Source organism: Aotus nancymaae, unplaced genomic scaffold (assembly GCF_030222135.1).
Source record: "Aotus nancymaae isolate 86718 unplaced genomic scaffold, 86718_ANA_hifiasm-v0.15.2.pri h1tg000088l, whole genome shotgun sequence".
Taxonomy (NCBI): domain Eukaryota; kingdom Metazoa; phylum Chordata; class Mammalia; order Primates; family Aotidae; genus Aotus; species Aotus nancymaae.
This window is the reverse complement of record NW_026988503.1, coordinates 1,631,716-1,645,572: the sequence shown is the minus strand read 5'-3', so window position 1 is coordinate 1,645,572 and position 13,857 is coordinate 1,631,716. Positions and strand designations below refer to the sequence as shown.

The window sequence follows — 13,857 nt, the reverse complement described above, 5'->3', positions numbered from 1 at the left end:
TCTTCTTGCCTGTAATTCTCAGAATAACTGTGGAATGTGCTGGTAATGCAATATCCTGATATAAGGTGAAATTGTCCCAAACAGTCCAAGCCTTCTTCCTGTTCCAATTTAGAGGAAACATCCTGGGATAGCCCAAGCTTTGTTCTTCTCACCTCTGGAAGTAAGGTGGACAAAGCTTTGTGCAGTGAGTCCTGTGACCCCTGTGTTATATCAGCAGGCTGCCTTTCCAGGTTCCTCAGCTGTGGTGCAATTGGGTCATGCACAATCAAAACTCAATCCACCCCAGGCAGCTTTTCTGAGCCTTGGGTGACCAGCACACAGTGGATTGTAGGTTTTTTTTATTTTACCCCTTGATGCCTATCTGTAAGTAGTAAATCTGCTTTATATAACTTGTTTCATGTAAGTATGTTTTGTCTCATCAGACTTAGGTAATTGGTGAAACTGCAGCCCAGGATGCAGTGGATGGAAGTGTTCTGACTCCTGTTCCTGGTGGTTGGCATGGTGATGATATTTGCTATCTTCCACGCAGTGAGTTTCCTTTCTTAAATTTTTTTTTACTAGTGAGTCTGCTTCACAGTTATGATGGATTGAAGGCCTGTAATCTGTACTCTTGTTTTCTGGTCCCAGCATTAAGATAGAAAAACATTAGGCATTTATAAAGAGTCAAGAACATGTAAAAAAAAGTCAGGAAGAAGCACAATCAAATAAACATACAAGAACAGATTCAAATAGCATGCATTAATTTTAATTCATGGAATTTTCTGTGGAAAAATGTCAAATTGGTTTATTTTCTCAAATCAAATAAAAGTATGATAGGCATTGTCTTAAATTAATTAGAATAGTTTTTTGTTATGATTCAAGCAAAAGTTAATGCAAAAGCATAAAATCATATAATTACAGTTGTCAATTGTCAACCCAAGATTCCTGAAGATAAGGATTGCTTCTGTAAGCCAGTTATCATAATATATGCCATTATAGGAATTTAGCATCTATTAGGTAAAAAATTCCGTAGTCTATTGTAATTTTTGAAAGATCAGGTTTTTATCTCACTTTGAGAAATGTGGACATTTGCCTCAACAAATTGCCAAATATATTTAAGCAATGACTGTGCTACTTGGACAAAAGAGAACTCACTGCATCTGTGTTAATAACTACCAATGGAAAATGTGCTAGTTCTACTGAAAAATCTTGTTAATAAAATCTGAAGAACATGAGCCAAAAGTTAAAAACTTTTTCTTCAGGTAATAGAAGGTGACAGGGGCAAACATATATGGCATATGACTAACATGTTTCAAACTATGAAAGAAACTATAAATAAGGAAAACAAATCATAAGAAAAAGTTGTAAACTCTGTATCAATCTCTTTCATACATTTTGTTTCTCAGAAGGAAAAGAAGCAAGCAAATAGAGTCATTTAGATGGCTAATTAAAATTTTGATTTTAATTTGTAGTTGCCCATTCTTCTTTCAAAACGTATTTATGAGGGTCATTTATGCAGCAGGGTAGTTCAATGTTACAATACAAAACTCTACACGTTCAAGGAACTTACACACTGGCACAAGAGATAGGCAAAACCATCATAAAATGTTAGTATTGAAAGTAGTGAAATGAGATACTGTATAGAAGACTAAAAACAAAAGTGTCAAACTATTGGAGAAGGTATAGTTTAGGGCTGATTTCCAAAATAAAAACTGTGGTAAGTTTGAAATAATTAAATGTATTCAATCTAGAACAATGATAGATTTTGTGTTTTCTGATTTTGTGTTAAAATACTCCTTGTTTCATGTAATTAGGTTAACTATGAATGATAACATTTTGATACACTTACCTGGAGCAATAAAAGGTTGGCAGCCTTCTTTCATTCCCTTTCCTGGGAAATACTGTTTGGCATAGAGTGTGTGCCAGCTAATACCAAAACTCATCTTTTCCCAGGAAACTCAATGTATGCAAGTGCCTGTGTGAAAAGATCTATAAGTTTGAGTTGAAGAATAAATTATTAAAACTTTAACCTTCTAAGAGTCAAGAAGCTTTGTAGAGGGTAATGTTTGCCCAGGATCTCAGTGCTTAGCAAACACAGCAGGATGCCTAGACTCAATTCAAAGGCATCACAAAAAGAATCTTTGATATCAAGGACCATCATTATTCCCCTTTTACCACCACTGGGACAGCTTGGAAAACAATAATGGAATAGATTATCATCCTCAAAACTCACCCCTGTGGAGACAAAATGGCTTAGAAATATATGTACAGTCCCGGCTCTGTTGAGTCCAATTTATGACAATATGCAAATAGGCTTGCATTTTCAGAAATATAAGGTGCATTTTACAAAATTCAAGCCAATATACTACAAAAAGAAAGAAGACAGGATCTGGAAAGCATATCATTGGGTATTCTAGAGAAACTGGGAAATTGGAATTAATGTCAATATAACTGTATAACTGGCTTTCTTACTGCTATAGATTGTTTACATATTTTTTCTACAATTCTTTCCACTAATAACCTTGCCTTCTTCTTGTTGAGAAAACAGAAGGCACATTTAGAAAATACTTTAATCTGAAAATTCTAGAATTTATGGATCTACCTTGATTTCAACCTTTGCTTTCTACTTTCTCTCCTGTTACAAAAGAGGTTGTTGCTTCAATCAAACACATATTACCCTTCCTTACCTCACCCCTACCTGGAGCTCAGGATCCTACTTACCCATGATTTCTTAAGGATTTCACTTCTATTACATTCCATTTACATCATCTTAGGGTGTGTGTGTGTGTGTGTGTGTGTGTGTGTGTGTCAGTTCTTAAGTGAATCATTCCCCTTAAAAACACTCTCTAGTATCTCTAGCATTATAAAAATAAAATAAAATGAAAAAAAATCTATAATTCAAATCTTCCTGCTTCTCTGATTCTCTTCACAAAATAACTTACCAAGTGGGCTGCTTGTCTCATCCCCTAGTTTCAACCCAATCTACTAGAGCAAGGCTTTGGCCCTATTTTGCTGAAACTGCACTTTTATAGATCATTGATAACTAGTGTGAATATACTTCCCAGTTTTCATGGGAGAGTCTTGGTTTACCCCTGTTGCACTAGCTAATGATTCATTTTTTCACTCTCAAAGTTTCTAAGATACATAATAGTTATATATGTCACTCCACCAATGGCATCCTTATCATCATATAGAGTTTAATTTGGACCATAAATCAGTAGCAGCATGCAAATATAATCTATCTCATGTTCTTTAAAAATTTTCTTTTGTTTCTGTGACATTACATTCTTCTGATGGATCAGAAGAAGTAGTAATGCTTACTAAATTTTCCAAGTACTTCATTACATTTCCAGAACATTTTCATATGTAATAGATTCTGGCCAATATATTGTGGAAAGAATATGAGTCTCTTATATGCTCAGTGAAAAGTCATATAATATGATTCTCTATTATTTTTAATAGAAAGTTGAATGTTCCAAATAGTGCATCTATGAGATTTTTAGCATGTACCAGTCTAGTCCCTGTATGATTTTATACTTCATAGTCCCCATTGACCCTGCTGAGACAGAAACCATGAGTGAGAAACAAGATTTTGTAATATTGAACCCTGAATTAGAGTCCTTTGTTCCAGAAATATACTCTACCCTGTCCTGAATAATATACTTACCTTAAATATTTTCTCATTCACAATTTTCATCCTGGCTCTGAGGCCTTTATCTGACTTTAAATACATCATATTAGCATAGTAAAGGAAGCTATTTTCTTTAAACATTTATTATTGCTTATCTGTTTTTTGAGTGATTCTTTAACCCCTCAGTAGAATGCAAGCTTCATAAGAACCTATTTGCATTGATTACCACTGTTATCACTAACCCTAGAATATTGCCTGCCATGAAATAGTTACTTCTTATTTTCAACTAAATGAAAGTACACTGTGGATGGAAAATTGAGACATGTAACACATCAAATTTAGAATATTTCTACTTTGGCTGCTACTTGTATTTTTAAAAATTCTTGAAAATATCCCAGCCCTTGAAATTATGATTAATGGACCAATTGTTTTCAGTTCAGAAATGTTTCATTTTAATGTGAATCAATGTAGATAATTATTCAGTTCCATTTGTCTTAACCCATATTTCAGGAATATGAGTTAACAGTGTTTATATGAAGCTATCTTCAACATATATTGTCTGAGTTGCAAAATGTCTGAAAATGTATTTATCCTCTGTCACAATATGGACACCTTGACTAAATTTAATGTGTCTAAGTCACACTCTTCTCTTTCAAATTGTTGCACTTGTTCTATCAGTGTTTGTTATTTTGCATTAGTATAGAAAATAATGAGACCAATATGATTTTTATTCTCCTAAAGTAACCTCATATTTTTAATATTCTTACTTAAAATATATTTTATGTGTAACTTTCAAAAATTCAAAAATATTTCTATCTAAATATGGATTCTTTTCATTAAGTTTGAGAGATGAACTGATGTAAATGCCCAATAATAAGAATGGGCTTTTTTTTTTAAGAAAAAAAATTTTTAAATATATTGTGTCTTTTATGTACCTTCTAATCTCTTCTCAACTTGGAAATTATTATGATATGTGGGTCTAATCTTCATTTTTCTTAACATTTTTAATATTTTATCTTTCTGTTATATTCATTTATGTGTATGGGAGAGTCTTTGTTGTGGGGGGTGGGAATTCTCAGTCCTTGATTCACTTGTGTTTATTTCCAACAACCATTCATTTTCCTAAATGTATTGATCTTAAGTCAATAATTACATTGTTTAATACAAAAACTTCAATTTTATGTTTGTTTTTAACTTTGAAAATTTAAGGCTTTGTTATAATTCACAGATATAAGAGAGCCTTGCAATTTTTAAAAGATAAATGAGATATCCTAAAATGTTACAAATTTTTAGCCAGTAAATTTAGGAAAGGCAGTGCTTCAGTTATTCAGAAAATGTTAGTCATCTCCTTTTCTACCACAGATTATTTTCATACATACTTGATGTTCATATTTTTTCTCATCAGTGCAAGAAAAGAACTTCACTTAGATGGGGTTAACATAGAGTTTTTAGAATTGATTCCTGTTGTTTCTATGTATGCTTATACCTGTATCTTTCTTCGAGATACATGATAAATATGGCAGGAATGGAGATGGCAATTAAAAAAACAAAACAACAAAGGCAGGACACACACATACAGAGTAGTTTGTAACTGTAGTGTTTCATCAGTGTTGTGTGGAAATAACGCTGCCCTAGTATTAGTAGTAAGCAATATTTTATTTGTTCTGTTTTTCTTTCTGCTTATTTTCACAGATATTCAGGATCCAGTGCCTCTTTATCATATCTGATTTTCTGGTTGGTGGGGCCATTTAAAAAGAAATATATTCCAAGGCCTCAGAGTATTGTGTTTTCTGTACAAGGAGACAAATGATAGAAGGTTTCAGTGTGTGCTTATCTACAGTTCTTATTTTACAACTTTAATTTGTCAACTAAAAAATTAATGGGACTATGGATCCTCTGCCTCATCTCCAGGCAGGCAGCCATCTTTAAAAATGTTGATTATCAGACCTCAGGAACTTTGGTTCTTCAGCCTTTGTCTATTAGAGATTCTTCTCAGATTTTAGCTGAGAAATATTTTCTTAGTCTATTTTTTTCTATTTATATATTAAATGTTTACATTAAGAGCAATGGTTTACATCCTATTTTACTCCAAAAGACAGCATAATTTTCCTTATTTGCAAGCAAGGTCATGACAGTTTTCAGTATCTTATCACTGCCTTCTCTGAATATCTACCCTATTTTAAGAAGCTGTTTGATTATGACACTTTCGTCTCTCACTTTAATCCATCTTTTTCATATGCATTGGTCACTCTGCTTCTCTGTCTTCCTCAAGGTGAATTTTTGTGGGTTCTAGTGGATTAGTCTCTATTTTGTGGAGGAATTAAATTTGGAGGAATATTGGGATCTTGCACCAGATCAAGGAACACTGACAAACATATAAGAAGTGGAATTTTTAGTGAGTTAGACTTCCAGGAGAGCCTGGCTTGTGATTTGAAGTACTTTATTATTGCAAAATACAACTAGTTTTTGATAATATATTTTTTTACAGTTGTATGGTTTTCTCTCACCCTTATGTGAGATTTTCACCCTTATACCACACAGGACTTGGGAATTTTCCCCCAATGGGTCATGGATTCCTATGGTGACTTTAAACACTGTAGACAGTCACTGTTTAAAAATGGAACTTGATGGTCTTAAGCACAAAGGACTTAAGAAAGTTTAAAACACAAGAGTGTCATGAGCCTTAGCAAATGTAGGTGGTCCTGGCTTTGGGATGGCTGACTCATAGAGGCCAGGACAACCTTGCACAGTTTCAACAAGGCACAGGCACAGCCTTGGAATGTTCAGACTTCAGAGTTCTCACTGCAACACATGTGCAGGGTGAAGCAGATGCAGCTAGCATAAAGAACCTAAGATATTATCATAGAGAAGAATCTTCCCCTATACAGGCTCCTCCTACTTTAAAGGGATGTAGTAAATATTATATTTGCTGGTTTACCATTTCTTAATAGCAGTTAAGGAGCCTGTGATTCTCAATGGCAATTAAGTTTCACCTGTAAAAAGCATAAAGAATCCACAGAAAAATGGACAAGAAACTTAAACAGATATTTCATGGAAGAAACGGAAATGACCAATAAATATGTAAAGTAATGTTTAATATATTTGCTGGTAAAGGAAATGCAAATCAAGACCACAAAAATAAAATTCTATACCTATTTTCTTGGCAAAAATTTAAATTCAACATTATCAAATGTTAACGAAGGTCACAAATGATGGAATTTTTAATTGATGCAAAGTCTCTAAAATTAGAGTTTAGTGTCGCCTTTTAAATACAATCATTTCATAGTACATATATTCAGTGATTCAGGAATGATGTTCCTTGCCATAATAGTAGTAAGAGATATGTATATTAGAGTTTCTATTCTTCTTCCTTTGTTAATAATTCACTTATTTTTTATATTCCAGAAGCAAGTAGTTTGGTTGTTATAGGCACTGCAAATATTAGTAACTTCTCAGACTCTTGTCTTTTCCCTTTTGTTTTCTTAATGAATGAATATCTTTATAAGTAGTATAATAAAATTTATTACTTTGTGGATAATGTTTTGTGTGTTTTAAAACAAAGATTTACCTAAGATACTGAAGATATTATTTATGTAATATGTAATTATATAAATGAAAATTTATATGATTTGCAAAAAATTACATGTGATTTATGGTTTTATTTGCTCATTTAGATCTATAGTCTACCAAGAACTGATTTTTGTGGCATACTTAGAGATAAGTCAAATTTTATTTTTCTGCAAATATTTAATTGATAGAGCACTTCATTAAATAAATTTCTTTACTCATATTATATACATATACTTCCAGGCTTCTGAAGTGATCATCCTTGTTATTTTCACAATATTTTAATACTCTTTTAGTGGGTACCCTAAAGGCTACAACATATATCCTCATCTTATAAAGTCTAGCATATATTAGAACATTCACTAAAGACTTTTGAGCATTGTAACTTTATTCATTTCCTTCCCTCCGAAGTATTCTCAGTTTAATTTTATACAATATTTTATATAAGTAAGCAGCACACAAAACATAACTTTTAAAACTATAATCAATCTTTTTTTTAGATTTTCTATCACATTTCATTGTTCCATGGTTTTTCTCTTCTCACTTTTATCTTTCAGTTGCTTCACCACACAATTTTTTTTCATACATTTGAGTCCTTAAATATATACTCTTTTTCTTCTTCCTTTCTTGGAAGCTTTATATTTATTTTTTTAGAGGTTTTTAGAGGTTATTTTCAGAATTAGTTCCTCTGTGTTCTTCCCTGCCTTTCACTAAGAAACATAATATTTTTCTCAGATACCCTTACCAAACCCCATCAAATTTCCATGATAATAAATATTATATTATATTTAGTCACGTGCTTTTTATCATTGTTTCCTCCCTAGGTATTGGAAGTTATGAAATACGTACCTCATGTTTGTAACTCTAATGTCTTACACCTAACAATTTAGTAAATATTGGTTAGATCCACAAGTAAATTAATTTTCTGCTACTAATAGCATCCAACACTACAAAAGATATCAACCAAATCCAGCAATTAACAATGTAAAATTCACAATACATTATTCTATTCAAAACTGTAAACATGAAAAAGAATGGTATAATATGTCCCATGAATGGAAAAAAAATCAATACAAATATGTAGAGATAAAATTAACAGAGAAACATTTAAACAATTATTCTGAATATTACAAATATGCTTAATGATTTAAAGTAAAACATTAAAATAATGAGGTAAGGTTTGGAGAGTATTAAAAATAATAATTTTGGAGATAAAAATTTTAATTAATTTAATAAAATTTACCAGACATGGTTTATAATAAATAAATTTTAGAAGAAGAAGAAAAAAATCAGTGCACCAGCAGCCACAGCAATGGTAACTATTCAAATAAAACACAGAGAGAAAAAAGATTAAAAAATAATGAACAGATCATTAGGGATGAAGAAGATAATATCAAGCAATCTCTAGATTTGAGTTGGTTGAGGGAACATAAAAGTATTTGAAGAAAAAAATTACCAAAGATTTTCTAAATTGGACAACAATCTAAATTTATGAATCTAAGAAAATCAACAATTCCCAAGATATATAAACATAAAAATTTCAAACCAAGGTACATCATATTTAAATTTCCAAAAATCAGTGATAAAATTTTAAAATTAAAGGGAATGCAGGAAAAACAATTTGTGCTGAGTAACATTGTGCAATGCTTCCTCAGACTTCTTGTCTGAATTTATACAAACCAACAGACAACAGTACAGCAAAGGGAGAAATGAAGCCAAACTGTCCCCTTAGAATTCTATGTCCAGGAAAAAAGTTGAAAAATGAAAGTAAACTATAAAAAGACAAACACAGAAAATGTGTATCACAATTAGATCTGCATAGCAAGAAATGTTGTAGCAAGTTGTTCATACTGTAAGAAAATGGTACCAGATATATATTCTGTTCTACGCAAATGAATGGTTTCAAAAACATTGAAACAGGAAGAGTGATGACAGTTATCCCAACACTTTAAAGTATCATGTATGGAGAGGTTAGCCAAGTTCAGAAAAAAGGCAAACCAAATTTTCCATGAACGGATTCCTCTTACCAGTAGATTTCAAAGTAGAAATACACATCTTCATCAGAAGTAACAGAAAAAAATAGATAAGAATGGTTGTCATTGTACAATTTTCTAAGGATTCCATAAATTTTAGCTACCAAATATTAGAGAAATCCCTCACTTTCTCCCTTTCCCTTTCATCTTACTTTATGTTGACATATTTCTGGTCTTAGACCAGTACATTCTACAAATAATCACCATGCTAGCCTTACAGTACATAGTTGGCTTCTGTTGGTAATTATTTTGTAAATGTCATTTTAGGACAAAATTAAAAGAAACTATTTTTTTCTTTAAAATGATCTGATTCTTATGAATTAAATTTATATGCACAAACACATCAAGTTTTAATACATATAATGTTTTATATTTATTATAGAGAAGAATTAGCTCTGGAACAATTGGGTTCCAGTCTTAACAAAAAATTATATTTTAACTGTTTCTCTAAATGGAAACATGGGATTTTTTTATATTATTATACTTTAAATTCTGGGGTATGTTGTGGAGATCATGTAGGTTTGTTACACAGGTATACACATGCTATGGTGGTGGTTTACTGCATCCATTGCCCTGTCATCTACATTAGTTATTTCTCCTAATGCTATCCCTCCTCAGTCCCCCGATCCCCTGCTATTCCTCCCCTAGCCCCCCACCCTCCAGGCCCTGGTGTGTGATGTTCTTCTCTCTGTGTCCATGTGTTCTTATTGTTCAATACCCACTTATGAGTGAGAACATGCAGTGTTTGGTTTTCTGTTCTTGTGTCAGTTTGCTGAGAATGATGGTTTCCAGTTACATTCATGTCCCAGCAAAGGACATGAACTCATCCTTTTTATGGCTGCACAGTATTCCACAGTGTATATGTACCACATTTCCTTTATCCAGTCTATCCTTGATGGGCATTTGGGTTGGTTCCAAGTCTTTGCTGTTGTAAACAGTGCTGCAATAAACATACGTGTGCCTGTGTCTTTATAATAGAACAATTTATAATCCTTTGGGTATATACTCAGTAATGGGATTGCTGGGTCAAATGGTATTTCTATTTCTAGATTCTTAAGGAATCATCACACTGTCTTCCACAATGGTTGAATTAATTTACACTCCCACTAACAGTGTAAAAGTGTCGCTATTTCTCCACATCCTTTCCAGCATCTGTTGTCTCCTGATATTTTAATGATTGCCATTCTAACTGGTGTGAGGTGATATCTCAATGTAGTTTTGATTTGCATTTCTCTAATGACCAGTGATGATGAGCATTTTTTTCATATGTTTGTTGGCCTCATATATGTCTTCTTTTGAAAAGTGTCTGTTCAATCCTTTGCCCACTTTTGAATGGGTTTGTTTTTTTCTTGTAAATCTGTTTTAGTTCTTTGTAGATTCTGGCTATTAGCCCTTTGTCAGATGGGTAGATTGCAAAATTTTTTTCCCATTCTGCTGGTTGCCAGTTCACTCTACTGATAGTTTCTTTTGCTGTACAGAAGCTCTTAAGTTTAATTAGATCCTATTTGTGTATTTTGGCTTTTATTGCCATTGTTTTTGGTGTTTTAGTCATGAAGTCCTTGCCCATGCCTATGTCCTGAATGGTATTGCCTAGGTTTTCTTCTAGGGTTTTTATTGTGTTAGGCCTCATGTTTAAACCTTTAATGCATCTAGAGTTAATTTTTGTATAAGGTGTAAGGAAGGGGTCTAGTTTCAACCTTCTGCATGTGACTAGCCAGTTTTCCCAACACCACTTATTAAATGGGGAATATTTTCCCCATTGCTTGTTTTTGTCAGGGTTGTCAAAGATCAGATGGTTGTAGTTGTATGGCATTCTTTCTGAGGCCTCTGTTCTGTTCCATTGGTCTATATCTCTGTTTTGGTACCAGTACCATGATGTTTTGATTACTGTAGCCTTGTAATATACTTTGAAATCAGGTAGCATGATGCTTCCAGCTTGATTTTTTTTTTTTCTTAAGATTGTCTTGGTTATGTGGGTCTTGTCTGGTTCCATATGAGATTTGAGGTGGTTTTTCCCAATTTTGTGAAGAAATTCATTGGTAGCTTGATGGGGATAGCGTTGAATGTATAAATTACTTTGGGCAGTATGGCCATTTTCACAATATTGATTCTTCCTAACCATGAGCATGGAATGTTTTTCCATCTGTTTGTGTCCTCTCTTATTTCCTTGAGCAATGGTTTGTAGTTTTCATTGAAGAGGTCCTTCACATCCCTTGTTAGTTGTATTCCTAGGTATTTTATTCTCTTTGTAGAAATTGTGAATGGGAGTTCACTCATGATTTGGCTCTCTGTTTATTATTGGTGTATAGGAATGCTTGAGATTTTTGCACATTTATTTTGTATCCTGAGACTTTGCTGAAGTTCCTTATCAGCTTAAGTAGATTTTGGGCTGAGACAATGGGGTTTTCTAAATATACAATCATGTCATCTGCAAACAGGGACAATTTGACGTCCTCTCTTCCTATTCAAATATCCAATACTATGTTGAATAGGAGTGGTGAGAGTGGGCATGCTTGTCTTGTGCCAGTTTTCAAAGGGAATGCTTCCAGTTTTTGCCCATTCAATATCATATTGGCTGTATGTTTATCATAAATAGCTCTTATTATTTTAAGATATGATCTATTGATGCCTAGTTTATTGAGAGTTTTTAGCATAAAGGGCTGTTGAATTTTGTCAAAGGCCTTCTCTGCATCTATTGAGATAATCATGTAGTTTTTGTCATTGGTTCTGTTTATGTGGTGGATTCCATTTATAGATTTGCTGATGTTGAACCAGACTTGCATCTCTGAGATGAAGCCTACTTGATCATGATGGATAAGCTTTTTGATGTGCTGTTGGATTTGATTTGTCGGTATTTTATTGAAAATTTTTGGGAATTTTTAAAATGTGAAGTTTTGCTCATCTTTCAATATTTATTGCCAATTTAATTTATATACACCAAATTGAAACTATAAACATCAAACTTTCAGACCTTCAACAATACCCAAGCTTTTGTTTTCCAGGGACAATACAGTAACTGTACAGTGAATTGTGTATGCAAAACAGTTTATAAAGCATATAAGATACTACTACTTCTGAAAGCAATACTTTATGTGGCTAAAATCTAGGTTTATTTTTAAGGAATGAGCTTCTGATTTGGCTCTATTTTCCCCTCCTTTTTAAAATTTAGCTCTTTGTGTTGTCATGTTGAGAATAAAAATAAATCATTTCTTGGCCTGTTAACTAAGATCAGGTGGAGAATAAAAATAAAACATTTTAATCCTTTTTAAATATTTCTGAGTGATTTATAATTAAAATTGCTTTTTTTCTGGAAGTATAATATTAAATTGATCTTTTCAGAGTTAGTAGTAACTAATGTTTTTACTCTACTTTGATGCATGATATTTTTATCATACTGCTTAAGAAAATATTTTTATGTTTGTAAAGAAATAATATTTGTGCAGATAGCCATTTATTTTAAAAAGTCATGTAAGTTTTCCCTGTAGCTTTTTCCTAACCAACCAAAAGAAAACAAAAGAAAATTAGAGAAAAGTGATAGAGTTGTTCTTGCTGATGGCATCAGTGACCTGTCTGGAGCACCTGCTGCAGAGAGGGAGGCACAGCAGTGCCTGCACACTCTATGGGGTTGGTGGGAGCTGGGAACAGGTGGAAGACCAGCCCCCTTCTGAGTTGGCAGGGCAGGATTTCTAGCCCAGCTGCAGACACCCAACTGAGGCTGTGGACCTGGGCATCCCTGTCCCCTTGGGGACCAGGTGTAGGCAGAAGCCTCATGTTCGCTGGGTGCAGCTGCAGCCACCCAATCAATGGCTGTGGACTCAAGCATCTCTACACTCTTAGGGACCCAGAAAGCCCTTCCCTTTCCTCACAGGCTTCAAAGTACGTGCTCTCATTGCCTGGCCTACCCCCACTCATGGCACTTGCTTCACATTCTCAGAAACACCAGCCCCCACTGCCTGGCCTTTCACTACTCCTGGAGCCTGCTCCACAGGCTTGGACCTGCCTGCTCCCTCAGCTTGGCCTCCTCCCACTCTGGTGCCCACTTCAATCTTGGAGCAAAGTTGAAGCAGAGCCCAGGAGCTGTTGCAACCCAGCTGGATGTGCACGAGCTTGAGGCAGTGCTGACATGCCAGTCCCCTGCTGCCTCAGCCCTCTCCAGATTTTGGGTGCCAACAGGCACAGGAGGGAGGCTGAGGAGGTGCTGAGGGTGACTCAGTGCTGGCCTGCGGGTGCCCCTATACACAAATAGCCTGGGCAACAGCAGGAGGCAGACAGGTTCCTGAGCAGAAAGTGGGGGGTCCCCAGTGAAGCCCCACCTTCAAGTGATGGACAGCCTAAAGCCTAGGTTGTGGGCTGATGGACCAGAATGGAAACTTATGGTGCCTTTTCCATGCCGCTCATTAACCAATCAGCATGCACTTCCTCCCCTTTGAAACCCAAAAAACTTCCCAACTCAGCCAGGCCCAGAGACAACTGGTGATCTGCCTGTGGAGAGGAGCTGCTCACTTCAGGGTCTCCTCTTTGCTGAAAGCTGAACACTTGTGGGGACACCCTGCCTGCAGAGAAGAGCTACCCAGTGGGAGTCTCCTCTGAGCTGTTCTGTCCCTTCATAAGTCTCCCCTTCAGCTTGCTCAGCCTCCACTTGTCTAC

General features: G+C 34.5%; 1 long non-coding RNA gene across 1 annotated transcript in view; it reads left to right on the top strand.

The window, feature by feature from the left end:
* The first annotated feature begins 471 nt into the window (after positions 1 to 471).
* LOC135271623 (uncharacterized) overlaps positions 472 to 13,857 on the top strand; it is a 146,917-nt gene continuing 133,531 nt past the window's right edge. The window contains exon 1 of the long non-coding RNA XR_010339749.1: positions 472 to 528. This is a non-coding gene — a long non-coding RNA (uncharacterized LOC135271623). The remainder of the gene's footprint in view (positions 529 to 13,857) is intronic.